Raw genomic sequence first — 14815 nt, 5'->3', positions numbered from 1 at the left:
GAGCAGCAAGGGAAAAAGAAAGCAAAAAGCCATGGAAAGAAAGAGAGACAGACAGAAGTGGCCTGCGTGTTGGCAGAGAGATTTGGAGGAATAGAAGTGATTGTAAATGAAGGTGAGTTTTTGTGAGGATGTGAGTAGAGCTGTTGTAGATAGATGTGTGTGCTTTCTGCATTATTTTGTTCGTTTGTTTGCGAAAGAAAAGGAGAGGAAACCAAGCGGAGGAGTGACTGACTAACTAACCGACGGATGGACTAAGCAAAGAACGAACGATACATGGGCAAGAAAAGCATTTGTTTTAGAAACGTGAGTACATTGTCAACCATACCTGTGGCAGGCGAGGTTTTGTTGTCATGTATTTCTTATTGCGAGCGAGCGAGAGGAGGGAACGTTCGTTCCAGCGAGCGAGCAAACAAAGAGGCAGACGAGTAAGTAAAAATGTGGAACCTGTTGCCGCTTCGCTTCGTTTCAGTCACTTTGAATCCATCCGCCTCTATTAATCGTGGGAATGTTTTGACATGTCTTGAGGCCTTGAAAGTGCTGTAAAAGTGTGCGTGTTTTCCTATTTGTGATTCGTGGGAGCGTGCGAATGATTCGATGTCACGTACAAATGTGGAATTTGTCACAACAATGTGTTGAGATCTCGAGCGCGCGCCATCGCTCCTTCGTTTGCTCGCTCTCTTGCATTGGGAAATGATTTTGGCCACAAGCTCGGCAAGTTGTGGCAAAATGATTTCTCTCCTCCCTGTTATGTTAGTTTTTCTTTTACTCCTCACTCGTCTACGGGACGCCGTGAGTATCGGAAGCGGTTTACCCGGATAAAACGTTGAGAGAGTAAGCAAAGGAAAAAATGAAGCCTACAACACGGGGTATTCCCAGGCGGTCACCCATCCAAGTACTAACCCCGCCCGACAGGGCTTAACTTCGGTGATCGGACGAGAACCGGTGCTTTCCCTGTGGTATGGTCGTAGACAAGGGAAAACAGCTGAAATTTGGCTGGTTATCGGTTATGTTTGATCTGTACTAGCCCTAATTTGGTTACTCTAACCCTAAACCCCAACATCGTTACCCTAACCCTAACCCCAAAATCGTTACCCTAACCCTAAATTTGGTAGCCTAGACCCTAAGCCAAACGTCATCTCCTAGAGCCCGCGCACATCTTGAGAAGCGTCCATTTGAGGCAATATATCTCACTGGGGGTGGGGTGGGGGGGGGGAGTATAGAGATAAATCAAGTTTGGTAAATATTCTAAAGAACACCATCTTGTTAGTTAAGTGTATGTGGCTGGCGTCTTAAAGTTACAATGAGAAGATTACCAACCGATGAGCCACTGGGTCCGTTTTTGGGACTCGCAAGGGCTTCTGGGGGCTACCTGCTACTATCCACCATATACTGTGGGAAGGATCCCTCTACCACCCCCTTGATTGAGGGTATTGGTGGGTATCGCTTCTCGGCCTTTTGGCTAAGATCAAGTGTAGTATCTGTTCTTATCAGCTTAATATCTGATACGCTGCTCATTGAGTAGCTCATATATTAAACTGATTTTTGGAACTGGGCTGTGGAAAAGAGGCTTGCCTCGTCCCAGCCACGGGTTGCCTCGGTATAGCACTACCTCCGAGTGTGGCCCACTTCCCTTTTGGGGAAGACACATTTAATGAAAGGAAAAATAATGACTATAGCATTCTCTTCTGTGCACAGGAGCCCTGCAGCTCCAAAGGGAAGGCGGAAAAAGACATGACGGGCCAAGGCGGCAACTGACACTGGCTGATTTGAAGCGTGCAAAGCAGTACCACAAGGACATAGGTGAGGGAGAGTTTTACCACGGCAAGCGTATGCCTTTCAGGCATACTTACCTGACGCGGGAGGTACTGTGATCAAGGAGGCAGTCCTCTCAAGGCGAGGCCCTTTCATTGCACTTGGACTGGGTTGACCCTTGCGATTACCCCAAATGTGGGTAACTCGAGCGTATAATTTCTGGTAGTGGGGACCTGCGTTCGCGCTCGTCCCCGAAAAGCTGATGTAAAATATCTTGCCCTTAACCCCTGACTGACTAATGAATTGATCTTGATTTTGGAGTTGACCGTTAAACAGGGTGAACTGGAACTGGAACTGGAATGAAGAGAGAAGAAGAGCAGCAAGGGAAAAAGAAAGCAAAAAGCCATGGAAAGAAAGAGAGACAGACAGAAGTGGCCTGCGTGTTGGCAGAGAGATTTGGAGGAATAGAAGTGATTGTAAATGAAGGTGAGTTTTTGTGAGGATGTGAGTAGAGCTGTTGTAGATAGATGTGTGTGCTTTCTGCATTATTTTGTTCGTTTGTTTGCGAAAGAAAAGGAGAGGAAACCAAGCGGAGGAGTGACTGACTAACTAACCGACGGATGGACTAAGCAAAGAACGAACGATACATGGGCAAGAAAAGCATTTGTTTTAGAAACGTGAGTACATTGTCAACCATACCTGTGGCAGGCGAGGTTTTGTTGTCATGTATTTCTTATTGCGAGCGAGCGAGAGGAGGGAACGTTCGTTCCAGCGAGCGAGCAAACAAAGAGGCAGACGAGTAAGTAAAAATGTGGAACCTGTTGCCGCTTCGCTTCGTTTCAGTCACTTTGAATCCATCCGCCTCTATTAATCGTGGGAATGTTTTGACATGTCTTGAGGCCTTGAAAGTGCTGTAAAAGTGTGCGTGTTTTCCTATTTGTGATTCGTGGGAGCGTGCGAATGATTCGATGTCACGTACAAATGTGGAATTTGTCACAACAATGTGTTGAGATCTCGAGCGCGCGCCATCGCTCCTTCGTTTGCTCGCTCTCTTGCATTGGGAAATGATTTTGGCCACAAGCTCGGCAAGTTGTGGCAAAATGATTTCTCTCCTCCCTGTTATGTTAGTTTTTCTTTTACTCCTCACTCGTCTACGGGACGCCGTGAGTATCGGAAGCGGTTTACCCGGATAAAACGTTGAGAGAGTAAGCAAAGGAAAAAATGAAGCCTACAACACGGGGTATTCCCAGGCGGTCACCCATCCAAGTACTAACCCCGCCCGACAGGGCTTAACTTCGGTGATCGGACGAGAACCGGTGCTTTCCCTGTGGTATGGTCGTAGACAAGGGAAAACAGCTGAAATTTGGCTGGTTATCGGTTATGTTTGATCTGTACTAGCCCTAATTTGGTTACTCTAACCCTAAACCCCAACATCGTTACCCTAACCCTAACCCCAAAATCGTTACCCTAACCCTAAATTTGGTAGCCTAGACCCTAAGCCAAACGTCATCTCCTAGAGCCCGCGCACATCTTGAGAAGCGTCCATTTGAGGCAATATATCTCACTGGGGGTGGGGTGGGGGGGGGGAGTATAGAGATAAATCAAGTTTGGTAAATATTCTAAAGAACACCATCTTGTTAGTTAAGTGTATGTGGCTGGCGTCTTAAAGTTACAATGAGAAGATTACCAACCGATGAGCCACTGGGTCCGTTTTTGGGACTCGCAAGGGCTTCTGGGGGCTACCTGCTACTATCCACCATATACTGTGGGAAGGATCCCTCTACCACCCCCTTGATTGAGGGTATTGGTGGGTATCGCTTCTCGGCCTTTTGGCTAAGATCAAGTGTAGTATCTGTTCTTATCAGCTTAATATCTGATACGCTGCTCATTGAGTAGCTCATATATTAAACTGATTTTTGGAACTGGGCTGTGGAAAAGAGGCTTGCCTCGTCCCAGCCACGGGTTGCCTCGGTATAGCACTACCTCCGAGTGTGGCCCACTTCCCTTTTGGGGAAGACACATTTAATGAAAGGAAAAATAATGACTATAGCATTCTCTTCTGTGCACAGGAGCCCTGCAGCTCCAAAGGGAAGGCGGAAAAAGACATGACGGGCCAAGGCGGCAACTGACACTGGCTGATTTGAAGCGTGCAAAGCAGTACCACAAGGACATAGGTGAGGGAGAGTTTTACCACGGCAAGCGTATGCCTTTCAGGCATACTTACCTGACGCGGGAGGTACTGTGATCAAGGAGGCAGTCCTCTCAAGGCGAGGCCCTTTCATTGCACTTGGACTGGGTTGACCCTTGCGATTACCCCAAATGTGGGTAACTCGAGCGTATAATTTCTGGTAGTGGGGACCTGCGTTCGCGCTCGTCCCCGAAAAGCTGATGTAAAATATCTTGCCCTTAACCCCTGACTGACTAATGAATTGATCTTGATTTTGGAGTTGACCGTTAAACAGGGTGAACTGGAACTGGAACTGGAATGAAGAGAGAAGAAGAGCAGCAAGGGAAAAAGAAAGCAAAAAGCCATGGAAAGAAAGAGAGACAGACAGAAGTGGCCTGCGTGTTGGCAGAGAGATTTGGAGGAATAGAAGTGATTGTAAATGAAGGTGAGTTTTTGTGAGGATGTGAGTAGAGCTGTTGTAGATAGATGTGTGTGCTTTCTGCATTATTTTGTTCGTTTGTTTGCGAAAGAAAAGGAGAGGAAACCAAGCGGAGGAGTGACTGACTAACTAACCGACGGATGGACTAAGCAAAGAACGAACGATACATGGGCAAGAAAAGCATTTGTTTTAGAAACGTGAGTACATTGTCAACCATACCTGTGGCAGGCGAGGTTTTGTTGTCATGTATTTCTTATTGCGAGCGAGCGAGAGGAGGGAACGTTCGTTCCAGCGAGCGAGCAAACAAAGAGGCAGACGAGTAAGTAAAAATGTGGAACCTGTTGCCGCTTCGCTTCGTTTCAGTCACTTTGAATCCATCCGCCTCTATTAATCGTGGGAATGTTTTGACATGTCTTGAGGCCTTGAAAGTGCTGTAAAAGTGTGCGTGTTTTCCTATTTGTGATTCGTGGGAGCGTGCGAATGATTCGATGTCACGTACAAATGTGGAATTTGTCACAACAATGTGTTGAGATCTCGAGCGCGCGCCATCGCTCCTTCGTTTGCTCGCTCTCTTGCATTGGGAAATGATTTTGGCCACAAGCTCGGCAAGTTGTGGCAAAATGATTTCTCTCCTCCCTGTTATGTTAGTTTTTCTTTTACTCCTCACTCGTCTACGGGACGCCGTGAGTATCGGAAGCGGTTTACCCGGATAAAACGTTGAGAGAGTAAGCAAAGGAAAAAATGAAGCCTACAACACGGGGTATTCCCAGGCGGTCACCCATCCAAGTACTAACCCCGCCCGACAGGGCTTAACTTCGGTGATCGGACGAGAACCGGTGCTTTCCCTGTGGTATGGTCGTAGACAAGGGAAAACAGCTGAAATTTGGCTGGTTATCGGTTATGTTTGATCTGTACTAGCCCTAATTTGGTTACTCTAACCCTAAACCCCAACATCGTTACCCTAACCCTAACCCCAAAATCGTTACCCTAACCCTAAATTTGGTAGCCTAGACCCTAAGCCAAACGTCATCTCCTAGAGCCCGCGCACATCTTGAGAAGCGTCCATTTGAGGCAATATATCTCACTGGGGGTGGGGTGGGGGGGGGGAGTATAGAGATAAATCAAGTTTGGTAAATATTCTAAAGAACACCATCTTGTTAGTTAAGTGTATGTGGCTGGCGTCTTAAAGTTACAATGAGAAGATTACCAACCGATGAGCCACTGGGTCCGTTTTTGGGACTCGCAAGGGCTTCTGGGGGCTACCTGCTACTATCCACCATATACTGTGGGAAGGATCCCTCTACCACCCCCTTGATTGAGGGTATTGGTGGGTATCGCTTCTCGGCCTTTTGGCTAAGATCAAGTGTAGTATCTGTTCTTATCAGCTTAATATCTGATACGCTGCTCATTGAGTAGCTCATATATTAAACTGATTTTTGGAACTGGGCTGTGGAAAAGAGGCTTGCCTCGTCCCAGCCACGGGTTGCCTCGGTATAGCACTACCTCCGAGTGTGGCCCACTTCCCTTTTGGGGAAGACACATTTAATGAAAGGAAAAATAATGACTATAGCATTCTCTTCTGTGCACAGGAGCCCTGCAGCTCCAAAGGGAAGGCGGAAAAAGACATGACGGGCCAAGGCGGCAACTGACACTGGCTGATTTGAAGCGTGCAAAGCAGTACCACAAGGACATAGGTGAGGGAGAGTTTTACCACGGCAAGCGTATGCCTTTCAGGCATACTTACCTGACGCGGGAGGTACTGTGATCAAGGAGGCAGTCCTCTCAAGGCGAGGCCCTTTCATTGCACTTGGACTGGGTTGACCCTTGCGATTACCCCAAATGTGGGTAACTCGAGCGTATAATTTCTGGTAGTGGGGACCTGCGTTCGCGCTCGTCCCCGAAAAGCTGATGTAAAATATCTTGCCCTTAACCCCTGACTGACTAATGAATTGATCTTGATTTTGGAGTTGACCGTTAAACAGGGTGAACTGGAACTGGAACTGGAATGAAGAGAGAAGAAGAGCAGCAAGGGAAAAAGAAAGCAAAAAGCCATGGAAAGAAAGAGAGACAGACAGAAGTGGCCTGCGTGTTGGCAGAGAGATTTGGAGGAATAGAAGTGATTGTAAATGAAGGTGAGTTTTTGTGAGGATGTGAGTAGAGCTGTTGTAGATAGATGTGTGTGCTTTCTGCATTATTTTGTTCGTTTGTTTGCGAAAGAAAAGGAGAGGAAACCAAGCGGAGGAGTGACTGACTAACTAACCGACGGATGGACTAAGCAAAGAACGAACGATACATGGGCAAGAAAAGCATTTGTTTTAGAAACGTGAGTACATTGTCAACCATACCTGTGGCAGGCGAGGTTTTGTTGTCATGTATTTCTTATTGCGAGCGAGCGAGAGGAGGGAACGTTCGTTCCAGCGAGCGAGCAAACAAAGAGGCAGACGAGTAAGTAAAAATGTGGAACCTGTTGCCGCTTCGCTTCGTTTCAGTCACTTTGAATCCATCCGCCTCTATTAATCGTGGGAATGTTTTGACATGTCTTGAGGCCTTGAAAGTGCTGTAAAAGTGTGCGTGTTTTCCTATTTGTGATTCGTGGGAGCGTGCGAATGATTCGATGTCACGTACAAATGTGGAATTTGTCACAACAATGTGTTGAGATCTCGAGCGCGCGCCATCGCTCCTTCGTTTGCTCGCTCTCTTGCATTGGGAAATGATTTTGGCCACAAGCTCGGCAAGTTGTGGCAAAATGATTTCTCTCCTCCCTGTTATGTTAGTTTTTCTTTTACTCCTCACTCGTCTACGGGACGCCGTGAGTATCGGAAGCGGTTTACCCGGATAAAACGTTGAGAGAGTAAGCAAAGGAAAAAATGAAGCCTACAACACGGGGTATTCCCAGGCGGTCACCCATCCAAGTACTAACCCCGCCCGACAGGGCTTAACTTCGGTGATCGGACGAGAACCGGTGCTTTCCCTGTGGTATGGTCGTAGACAAGGGAAAACAGCTGAAATTTGGCTGGTTATCGGTTATGTTTGATCTGTACTAGCCCTAATTTGGTTACTCTAACCCTAAACCCCAACATCGTTACCCTAACCCTAACCCCAAAATCGTTACCCTAACCCTAAATTTGGTAGCCTAGACCCTAAGCCAAACGTCATCTCCTAGAGCCCGCGCACATCTTGAGAAGCGTCCATTTGAGGCAATATATCTCACTGGGGGTGGGGTGGGGGGGGGGAGTATAGAGATAAATCAAGTTTGGTAAATATTCTAAAGAACACCATCTTGTTAGTTAAGTGTATGTGGCTGGCGTCTTAAAGTTACAATGAGAAGATTACCAACCGATGAGCCACTGGGTCCGTTTTTGGGACTCGCAAGGGCTTCTGGGGGCTACCTGCTACTATCCACCATATACTGTGGGAAGGATCCCTCTACCACCCCCTTGATTGAGGGTATTGGTGGGTATCGCTTCTCGGCCTTTTGGCTAAGATCAAGTGTAGTATCTGTTCTTATCAGCTTAATATCTGATACGCTGCTCATTGAGTAGCTCATATATTAAACTGATTTTTGGAACTGGGCTGTGGAAAAGAGGCTTGCCTCGTCCCAGCCACGGGTTGCCTCGGTATAGCACTACCTCCGAGTGTGGCCCACTTCCCTTTTGGGGAAGACACATTTAATGAAAGGAAAAATAATGACTATAGCATTCTCTTCTGTGCACAGGAGCCCTGCAGCTCCAAAGGGAAGGCGGAAAAAGACATGACGGGCCAAGGCGGCAACTGACACTGGCTGATTTGAAGCGTGCAAAGCAGTACCACAAGGACATAGGTGAGGGAGAGTTTTACCACGGCAAGCGTATGCCTTTCAGGCATACTTACCTGACGCGGGAGGTACTGTGATCAAGGAGGCAGTCCTCTCAAGGCGAGGCCCTTTCATTGCACTTGGACTGGGTTGACCCTTGCGATTACCCCAAATGTGGGTAACTCGAGCGTATAATTTCTGGTAGTGGGGACCTGCGTTCGCGCTCGTCCCCGAAAAGCTGATGTAAAATATCTTGCCCTTAACCCCTGACTGACTAATGAATTGATCTTGATTTTGGAGTTGACCGTTAAACAGGGTGAACTGGAACTGGAACTGGAATGAAGAGAGAAGAAGAGCAGCAAGGGAAAAAGAAAGCAAAAAGCCATGGAAAGAAAGAGAGACAGACAGAAGTGGCCTGCGTGTTGGCAGAGAGATTTGGAGGAATAGAAGTGATTGTAAATGAAGGTGAGTTTTTGTGAGGATGTGAGTAGAGCTGTTGTAGATAGATGTGTGTGCTTTCTGCATTATTTTGTTCGTTTGTTTGCGAAAGAAAAGGAGAGGAAACCAAGCGGAGGAGTGACTGACTAACTAACCGACGGATGGACTAAGCAAAGAACGAACGATACATGGGCAAGAAAAGCATTTGTTTTAGAAACGTGAGTACATTGTCAACCATACCTGTGGCAGGCGAGGTTTTGTTGTCATGTATTTCTTATTGCGAGCGAGCGAGAGGAGGGAACGTTCGTTCCAGCGAGCGAGCAAACAAAGAGGCAGACGAGTAAGTAAAAATGTGGAACCTGTTGCCGCTTCGCTTCGTTTCAGTCACTTTGAATCCATCCGCCTCTATTAATCGTGGGAATGTTTTGACATGTCTTGAGGCCTTGAAAGTGCTGTAAAAGTGTGCGTGTTTTCCTATTTGTGATTCGTGGGAGCGTGCGAATGATTCGATGTCACGTACAAATGTGGAATTTGTCACAACAATGTGTTGAGATCTCGAGCGCGCGCCATCGCTCCTTCGTTTGCTCGCTCTCTTGCATTGGGAAATGATTTTGGCCACAAGCTCGGCAAGTTGTGGCAAAATGATTTCTCTCCTCCCTGTTATGTTAGTTTTTCTTTTACTCCTCACTCGTCTACGGGACGCCGTGAGTATCGGAAGCGGTTTACCCGGATAAAACGTTGAGAGAGTAAGCAAAGGAAAAAATGAAGCCTACAACACGGGGTATTCCCAGGCGGTCACCCATCCAAGTACTAACCCCGCCCGACAGGGCTTAACTTCGGTGATCGGACGAGAACCGGTGCTTTCCCTGTGGTATGGTCGTAGACAAGGGAAAACAGCTGAAATTTGGCTGGTTATCGGTTATGTTTGATCTGTACTAGCCCTAATTTGGTTACTCTAACCCTAAACCCCAACATCGTTACCCTAACCCTAACCCCAAAATCGTTACCCTAACCCTAAATTTGGTAGCCTAGACCCTAAGCCAAACGTCATCTCCTAGAGCCCGCGCACATCTTGAGAAGCGTCCATTTGAGGCAATATATCTCACTGGGGGTGGGGTGGGGGGGGGGAGTATAGAGATAAATCAAGTTTGGTAAATATTCTAAAGAACACCATCTTGTTAGTTAAGTGTATGTGGCTGGCGTCTTAAAGTTACAATGAGAAGATTACCAACCGATGAGCCACTGGGTCCGTTTTTGGGACTCGCAAGGGCTTCTGGGGGCTACCTGCTACTATCCACCATATACTGTGGGAAGGATCCCTCTACCACCCCCTTGATTGAGGGTATTGGTGGGTATCGCTTCTCGGCCTTTTGGCTAAGATCAAGTGTAGTATCTGTTCTTATCAGCTTAATATCTGATACGCTGCTCATTGAGTAGCTCATATATTAAACTGATTTTTGGAACTGGGCTGTGGAAAAGAGGCTTGCCTCGTCCCAGCCACGGGTTGCCTCGGTATAGCACTACCTCCGAGTGTGGCCCACTTCCCTTTTGGGGAAGACACATTTAATGAAAGGAAAAATAATGACTATAGCATTCTCTTCTGTGCACAGGAGCCCTGCAGCTCCAAAGGGAAGGCGGAAAAAGACATGACGGGCCAAGGCGGCAACTGACACTGGCTGATTTGAAGCGTGCAAAGCAGTACCACAAGGACATAGGTGAGGGAGAGTTTTACCACGGCAAGCGTATGCCTTTCAGGCATACTTACCTGACGCGGGAGGTACTGTGATCAAGGAGGCAGTCCTCTCAAGGCGAGGCCCTTTCATTGCACTTGGACTGGGTTGACCCTTGCGATTACCCCAAATGTGGGTAACTCGAGCGTATAATTTCTGGTAGTGGGGACCTGCGTTCGCGCTCGTCCCCGAAAAGCTGATGTAAAATATCTTGCCCTTAACCCCTGACTGACTAATGAATTGATCTTGATTTTGGAGTTGACCGTTAAACAGGGTGAACTGGAACTGGAACTGGAATGAAGAGAGAAGAAGAGCAGCAAGGGAAAAAGAAAGCAAAAAGCCATGGAAAGAAAGAGAGACAGACAGAAGTGGCCTGCGTGTTGGCAGAGAGATTTGGAGGAATAGAAGTGATTGTAAATGAAGGTGAGTTTTTGTGAGGATGTGAGTAGAGCTGTTGTAGATAGATGTGTGTGCTTTCTGCATTATTTTGTTCGTTTGTTTGCGAAAGAAAAGGAGAGGAAACCAAGCGGAGGAGTGACTGACTAACTAACCGACGGATGGACTAAGCAAAGAACGAACGATACATGGGCAAGAAAAGCATTTGTTTTAGAAACGTGAGTACATTGTCAACCATACCTGTGGCAGGCGAGGTTTTGTTGTCATGTATTTCTTATTGCGAGCGAGCGAGAGGAGGGAACGTTCGTTCCAGCGAGCGAGCAAACAAAGAGGCAGACGAGTAAGTAAAAATGTGGAACCTGTTGCCGCTTCGCTTCGTTTCAGTCACTTTGAATCCATCCGCCTCTATTAATCGTGGGAATGTTTTGACATGTCTTGAGGCCTTGAAAGTGCTGTAAAAGTGTGCGTGTTTTCCTATTTGTGATTCGTGGGAGCGTGCGAATGATTCGATGTCACGTACAAATGTGGAATTTGTCACAACAATGTGTTGAGATCTCGAGCGCGCGCCATCGCTCCTTCGTTTGCTCGCTCTCTTGCATTGGGAAATGATTTTGGCCACAAGCTCGGCAAGTTGTGGCAAAATGATTTCTCTCCTCCCTGTTATGTTAGTTTTTCTTTTACTCCTCACTCGTCTACGGGACGCCGTGAGTATCGGAAGCGGTTTACCCGGATAAAACGTTGAGAGAGTAAGCAAAGGAAAAAATGAAGCCTACAACACGGGGTATTCCCAGGCGGTCACCCATCCAAGTACTAACCCCGCCCGACAGGGCTTAACTTCGGTGATCGGACGAGAACCGGTGCTTTCCCTGTGGTATGGTCGTAGACAAGGGAAAACAGCTGAAATTTGGCTGGTTATCGGTTATGTTTGATCTGTACTAGCCCTAATTTGGTTACTCTAACCCTAAACCCCAACATCGTTACCCTAACCCTAACCCCAAAATCGTTACCCTAACCCTAAATTTGGTAGCCTAGACCCTAAGCCAAACGTCATCTCCTAGAGCCCGCGCACATCTTGAGAAGCGTCCATTTGAGGCAATATATCTCACTGGGGGTGGGGTGGGGGGGGGGAGTATAGAGATAAATCAAGTTTGGTAAATATTCTAAAGAACACCATCTTGTTAGTTAAGTGTATGTGGCTGGCGTCTTAAAGTTACAATGAGAAGATTACCAACCGATGAGCCACTGGGTCCGTTTTTGGGACTCGCAAGGGCTTCTGGGGGCTACCTGCTACTATCCACCATATACTGTGGGAAGGATCCCTCTACCACCCCCTTGATTGAGGGTATTGGTGGGTATCGCTTCTCGGCCTTTTGGCTAAGATCAAGTGTAGTATCTGTTCTTATCAGCTTAATATCTGATACGCTGCTCATTGAGTAGCTCATATATTAAACTGATTTTTGGAACTGGGCTGTGGAAAAGAGGCTTGCCTCGTCCCAGCCACGGGTTGCCTCGGTATAGCACTACCTCCGAGTGTGGCCCACTTCCCTTTTGGGGAAGACACATTTAATGAAAGGAAAAATAATGACTATAGCATTCTCTTCTGTGCACAGGAGCCCTGCAGCTCCAAAGGGAAGGCGGAAAAAGACATGACGGGCCAAGGCGGCAACTGACACTGGCTGATTTGAAGCGTGCAAAGCAGTACCACAAGGACATAGGTGAGGGAGAGTTTTACCACGGCAAGCGTATGCCTTTCAGGCATACTTACCTGACGCGGGAGGTACTGTGATCAAGGAGGCAGTCCTCTCAAGGCGAGGCCCTTTCATTGCACTTGGACTGGGTTGACCCTTGCGATTACCCCAAATGTGGGTAACTCGAGCGTATAATTTCTGGTAGTGGGGACCTGCGTTCGCGCTCGTCCCCGAAAAGCTGATGTAAAATATCTTGCCCTTAACCCCTGACTGACTAATGAATTGATCTTGATTTTGGAGTTGACCGTTAAACAGGGTGAACTGGAACTGGAACTGGAATGAAGAGAGAAGAAGAGCAGCAAGGGAAAAAGAAAGCAAAAAGCCATGGAAAGAAAGAGAGACAGACAGAAGTGGCCTGCGTGTTGGCAGAGAGATTTGGAGGAATAGAAGTGATTGTAAATGAAGGTGAGTTTTTGTGAGGATGTGAGTAGAGCTGTTGTAGATAGATGTGTGTGCTTTCTGCATTATTTTGTTCGTTTGTTTGCGAAAGAAAAGGAGAGGAAACCAAGCGGAGGAGTGACTGACTAACTAACCGACGGATGGACTAAGCAAAGAACGAACGATACATGGGCAAGAAAAGCATTTGTTTTAGAAACGTGAGTACATTGTCAACCATACCTGTGGCAGGCGAGGTTTTGTTGTCATGTATTTCTTATTGCGAGCGAGCGAGAGGAGGGAACGTTCGTTCCAGCGAGCGAGCAAACAAAGAGGCAGACGAGTAAGTAAAAATGTGGAACCTGTTGCCGCTTCGCTTCGTTTCAGTCACTTTGAATCCATCCGCCTCTATTAATCGTGGGAATGTTTTGACATGTCTTGAGGCCTTGAAAGTGCTGTAAAAGTGTGCGTGTTTTCCTATTTGTGATTCGTGGGAGCGTGCGAATGATTCGATGTCACGTACAAATGTGGAATTTGTCACAACAATGTGTTGAGATCTCGAGCGCGCGCCATCGCTCCTTCGTTTGCTCGCTCTCTTGCATTGGGAAATGATTTTGGCCACAAGCTCGGCAAGTTGTGGCAAAATGATTTCTCTCCTCCCTGTTATGTTAGTTTTTCTTTTACTCCTCACTCGTCTACGGGACGCCGTGAGTATCGGAAGCGGTTTACCCGGATAAAACGTTGAGAGAGTAAGCAAAGGAAAAAATGAAGCCTACAACACGGGGTATTCCCAGGCGGTCACCCATCCAAGTACTAACCCCGCCCGACAGGGCTTAACTTCGGTGATCGGACGAGAACCGGTGCTTTCCCTGTGGTATGGTCGTAGACAAGGGAAAACAGCTGAAATTTGGCTGGTTATCGGTTATGTTTGATCTGTACTAGCCCTAATTTGGTTACTCTAACCCTAAACCCCAACATCGTTACCCTAACCCTAACCCCAAAATCGTTACCCTAACCCTAAATTTGGTAGCCTAGACCCTAAGCCAAACGTCATCTCCTAGAGCCCGCGCACATCTTGAGAAGCGTCCATTTGAGGCAATATATCTCACTGGGGGTGGGGTGGGGGGGGGGAGTATAGAGATAAATCAAGTTTGGTAAATATTCTAAAGAACACCATCTTGTTAGTTAAGTGTATGTGGCTGGCGTCTTAAAGTTACAATGAGAAGATTACCAACCGATGAGCCACTGGGTCCGTTTTTGGGACTCGCAAGGGCTTCTGGGGGCTACCTGCTACTATCCACCATATACTGTGGGAAGGATCCCTCTACCACCCCCTTGATTGAGGGTATTGGTGGGTATCGCTTCTCGGCCTTTTGGCTAAGATCAAGTGTAGTATCTGTTCTTATCAGCTTAATATCTGATACGCTGCTCATTGAGTAGCTCATATATTAAACTGATTTTTGGAACTGGGCTGTGGAAAAGAGGCTTGCCTCGTCCCAGCCACGGGTTGCCTCGGTATAGCACTACCTCCGAGTGTGGCCCACTTCCCTTTTGGGGAAGACACATTTAATGAAAGGAAAAATAATGACTATAGCATTCTCTTCTGTGCACAGGAGCCCTGCAGCTCCAAAGGGAAGGCGGAAAAAGACATGACGGGCCAAGGCGGCAACTGACACTGGCTGATTTGAAGCGTGCAAAGCAGTACCACAAGGACATAGGTGAGGGAGAGTTTTACCACGGCAAGCGTATGCCTTTCAGGCATACTTACCTGACGCGGGATTTTTTCCATCGCTACTCTGGTAGGTGTTCCTCCGATCCTTTGTGGGCACGGATTTTGTGAGTATAACTTATTTAATTGCATCCGACTGTGCTAAGTACCTGCCGGGAGGGAACGCCAGTCTTTCCTTTTTTCTCTTTCTGTTGGTCACCCATCCACTTTCGTGTTCGTTGGATCGGGTTCCAACTTGGTTAGTTAGC

At 47.2% G+C, this 14815-nt stretch overlaps 20 non-coding genes across 20 annotated transcripts; 13 read left to right on the top strand and 7 right to left on the bottom strand.

The window, feature by feature from the left end:
- Positions 1 to 851: 851 nt before the first annotated feature.
- Positions 852 to 970, bottom strand: LOC148738595 (5S ribosomal RNA). The gene has a single exon (XR_015998010.1). It is a non-coding gene; the product is annotated as a 5S ribosomal RNA (ribosomal RNA).
- A 469-nt stretch (positions 971 to 1439) lies between these two features.
- On the top strand, positions 1440 to 1631 carry LOC148738594 (U2 spliceosomal RNA). The gene has a single exon (XR_015997511.1). It is a non-coding gene; the product is annotated as a U2 spliceosomal RNA (small nuclear RNA).
- A 211-nt stretch (positions 1632 to 1842) lies between these two features.
- On the top strand, positions 1843 to 2006 carry LOC148738593 (U1 spliceosomal RNA). Its single transcript, XR_015998172.1, has one exon. It is a non-coding gene; the product is annotated as a U1 spliceosomal RNA (small nuclear RNA).
- Positions 2007 to 2977: 971 nt separating this feature from the next.
- On the bottom strand, positions 2978 to 3096 carry LOC148738592 (5S ribosomal RNA). The gene has a single exon (XR_015998009.1). It is a non-coding gene; the product is annotated as a 5S ribosomal RNA (ribosomal RNA).
- A 469-nt stretch (positions 3097 to 3565) lies between these two features.
- LOC148738591 (U2 spliceosomal RNA) lies at positions 3566 to 3757 on the top strand. Its single transcript, XR_015997510.1, has one exon. It is a non-coding gene; the product is annotated as a U2 spliceosomal RNA (small nuclear RNA).
- Positions 3758 to 3968: 211 nt separating this feature from the next.
- LOC148738590 (U1 spliceosomal RNA) lies at positions 3969 to 4132 on the top strand. Its single transcript, XR_015998160.1, has one exon. It is a non-coding gene; the product is annotated as a U1 spliceosomal RNA (small nuclear RNA).
- A 971-nt stretch (positions 4133 to 5103) lies between these two features.
- LOC148738589 (5S ribosomal RNA) lies at positions 5104 to 5222 on the bottom strand. Its single transcript, XR_015998008.1, has one exon. It is a non-coding gene; the product is annotated as a 5S ribosomal RNA (ribosomal RNA).
- A 469-nt stretch (positions 5223 to 5691) lies between these two features.
- Positions 5692 to 5883, top strand: LOC148738588 (U2 spliceosomal RNA). The gene has a single exon (XR_015997509.1). It is a non-coding gene; the product is annotated as a U2 spliceosomal RNA (small nuclear RNA).
- Positions 5884 to 6094: 211 nt separating this feature from the next.
- On the top strand, positions 6095 to 6258 carry LOC148738587 (U1 spliceosomal RNA). Its single transcript, XR_015998149.1, has one exon. It is a non-coding gene; the product is annotated as a U1 spliceosomal RNA (small nuclear RNA).
- Positions 6259 to 7229: 971 nt separating this feature from the next.
- Positions 7230 to 7348, bottom strand: LOC148738586 (5S ribosomal RNA). Its single transcript, XR_015998007.1, has one exon. It is a non-coding gene; the product is annotated as a 5S ribosomal RNA (ribosomal RNA).
- Positions 7349 to 7817: 469 nt separating this feature from the next.
- On the top strand, positions 7818 to 8009 carry LOC148738585 (U2 spliceosomal RNA). Its single transcript, XR_015997508.1, has one exon. It is a non-coding gene; the product is annotated as a U2 spliceosomal RNA (small nuclear RNA).
- A 211-nt stretch (positions 8010 to 8220) lies between these two features.
- Positions 8221 to 8384, top strand: LOC148738584 (U1 spliceosomal RNA). The gene has a single exon (XR_015998138.1). It is a non-coding gene; the product is annotated as a U1 spliceosomal RNA (small nuclear RNA).
- Positions 8385 to 9355: 971 nt separating this feature from the next.
- On the bottom strand, positions 9356 to 9474 carry LOC148738583 (5S ribosomal RNA). Its single transcript, XR_015998006.1, has one exon. It is a non-coding gene; the product is annotated as a 5S ribosomal RNA (ribosomal RNA).
- Positions 9475 to 9943: 469 nt separating this feature from the next.
- On the top strand, positions 9944 to 10135 carry LOC148738582 (U2 spliceosomal RNA). The gene has a single exon (XR_015997506.1). It is a non-coding gene; the product is annotated as a U2 spliceosomal RNA (small nuclear RNA).
- A 211-nt stretch (positions 10136 to 10346) lies between these two features.
- On the top strand, positions 10347 to 10510 carry LOC148738581 (U1 spliceosomal RNA). The gene has a single exon (XR_015998127.1). It is a non-coding gene; the product is annotated as a U1 spliceosomal RNA (small nuclear RNA).
- Positions 10511 to 11481: 971 nt separating this feature from the next.
- On the bottom strand, positions 11482 to 11600 carry LOC148738580 (5S ribosomal RNA). The gene has a single exon (XR_015998005.1). It is a non-coding gene; the product is annotated as a 5S ribosomal RNA (ribosomal RNA).
- Positions 11601 to 12069: 469 nt separating this feature from the next.
- Positions 12070 to 12261, top strand: LOC148738579 (U2 spliceosomal RNA). The gene has a single exon (XR_015997505.1). It is a non-coding gene; the product is annotated as a U2 spliceosomal RNA (small nuclear RNA).
- Positions 12262 to 12472: 211 nt separating this feature from the next.
- On the top strand, positions 12473 to 12636 carry LOC148738578 (U1 spliceosomal RNA). Its single transcript, XR_015998115.1, has one exon. It is a non-coding gene; the product is annotated as a U1 spliceosomal RNA (small nuclear RNA).
- Positions 12637 to 13607: 971 nt separating this feature from the next.
- LOC148738577 (5S ribosomal RNA) lies at positions 13608 to 13726 on the bottom strand. The gene has a single exon (XR_015998003.1). It is a non-coding gene; the product is annotated as a 5S ribosomal RNA (ribosomal RNA).
- A 469-nt stretch (positions 13727 to 14195) lies between these two features.
- LOC148738576 (U2 spliceosomal RNA) lies at positions 14196 to 14387 on the top strand. Its single transcript, XR_015997504.1, has one exon. It is a non-coding gene; the product is annotated as a U2 spliceosomal RNA (small nuclear RNA).
- Positions 14388 to 14815: the final 428 nt, after the last annotated feature.

This window comes from Stylophora pistillata, chromosome 2 (genome assembly GCF_964205215.1).
Source record: "Stylophora pistillata chromosome 2, jaStyPist1.2, whole genome shotgun sequence".
In the NCBI taxonomy this organism is placed as follows: domain Eukaryota; kingdom Metazoa; phylum Cnidaria; class Anthozoa; order Scleractinia; family Pocilloporidae; genus Stylophora; species Stylophora pistillata.
The sequence above is the reverse complement of the archived record's forward strand: the minus strand, read 5'-3'. Positions and strand labels throughout refer to the sequence as shown.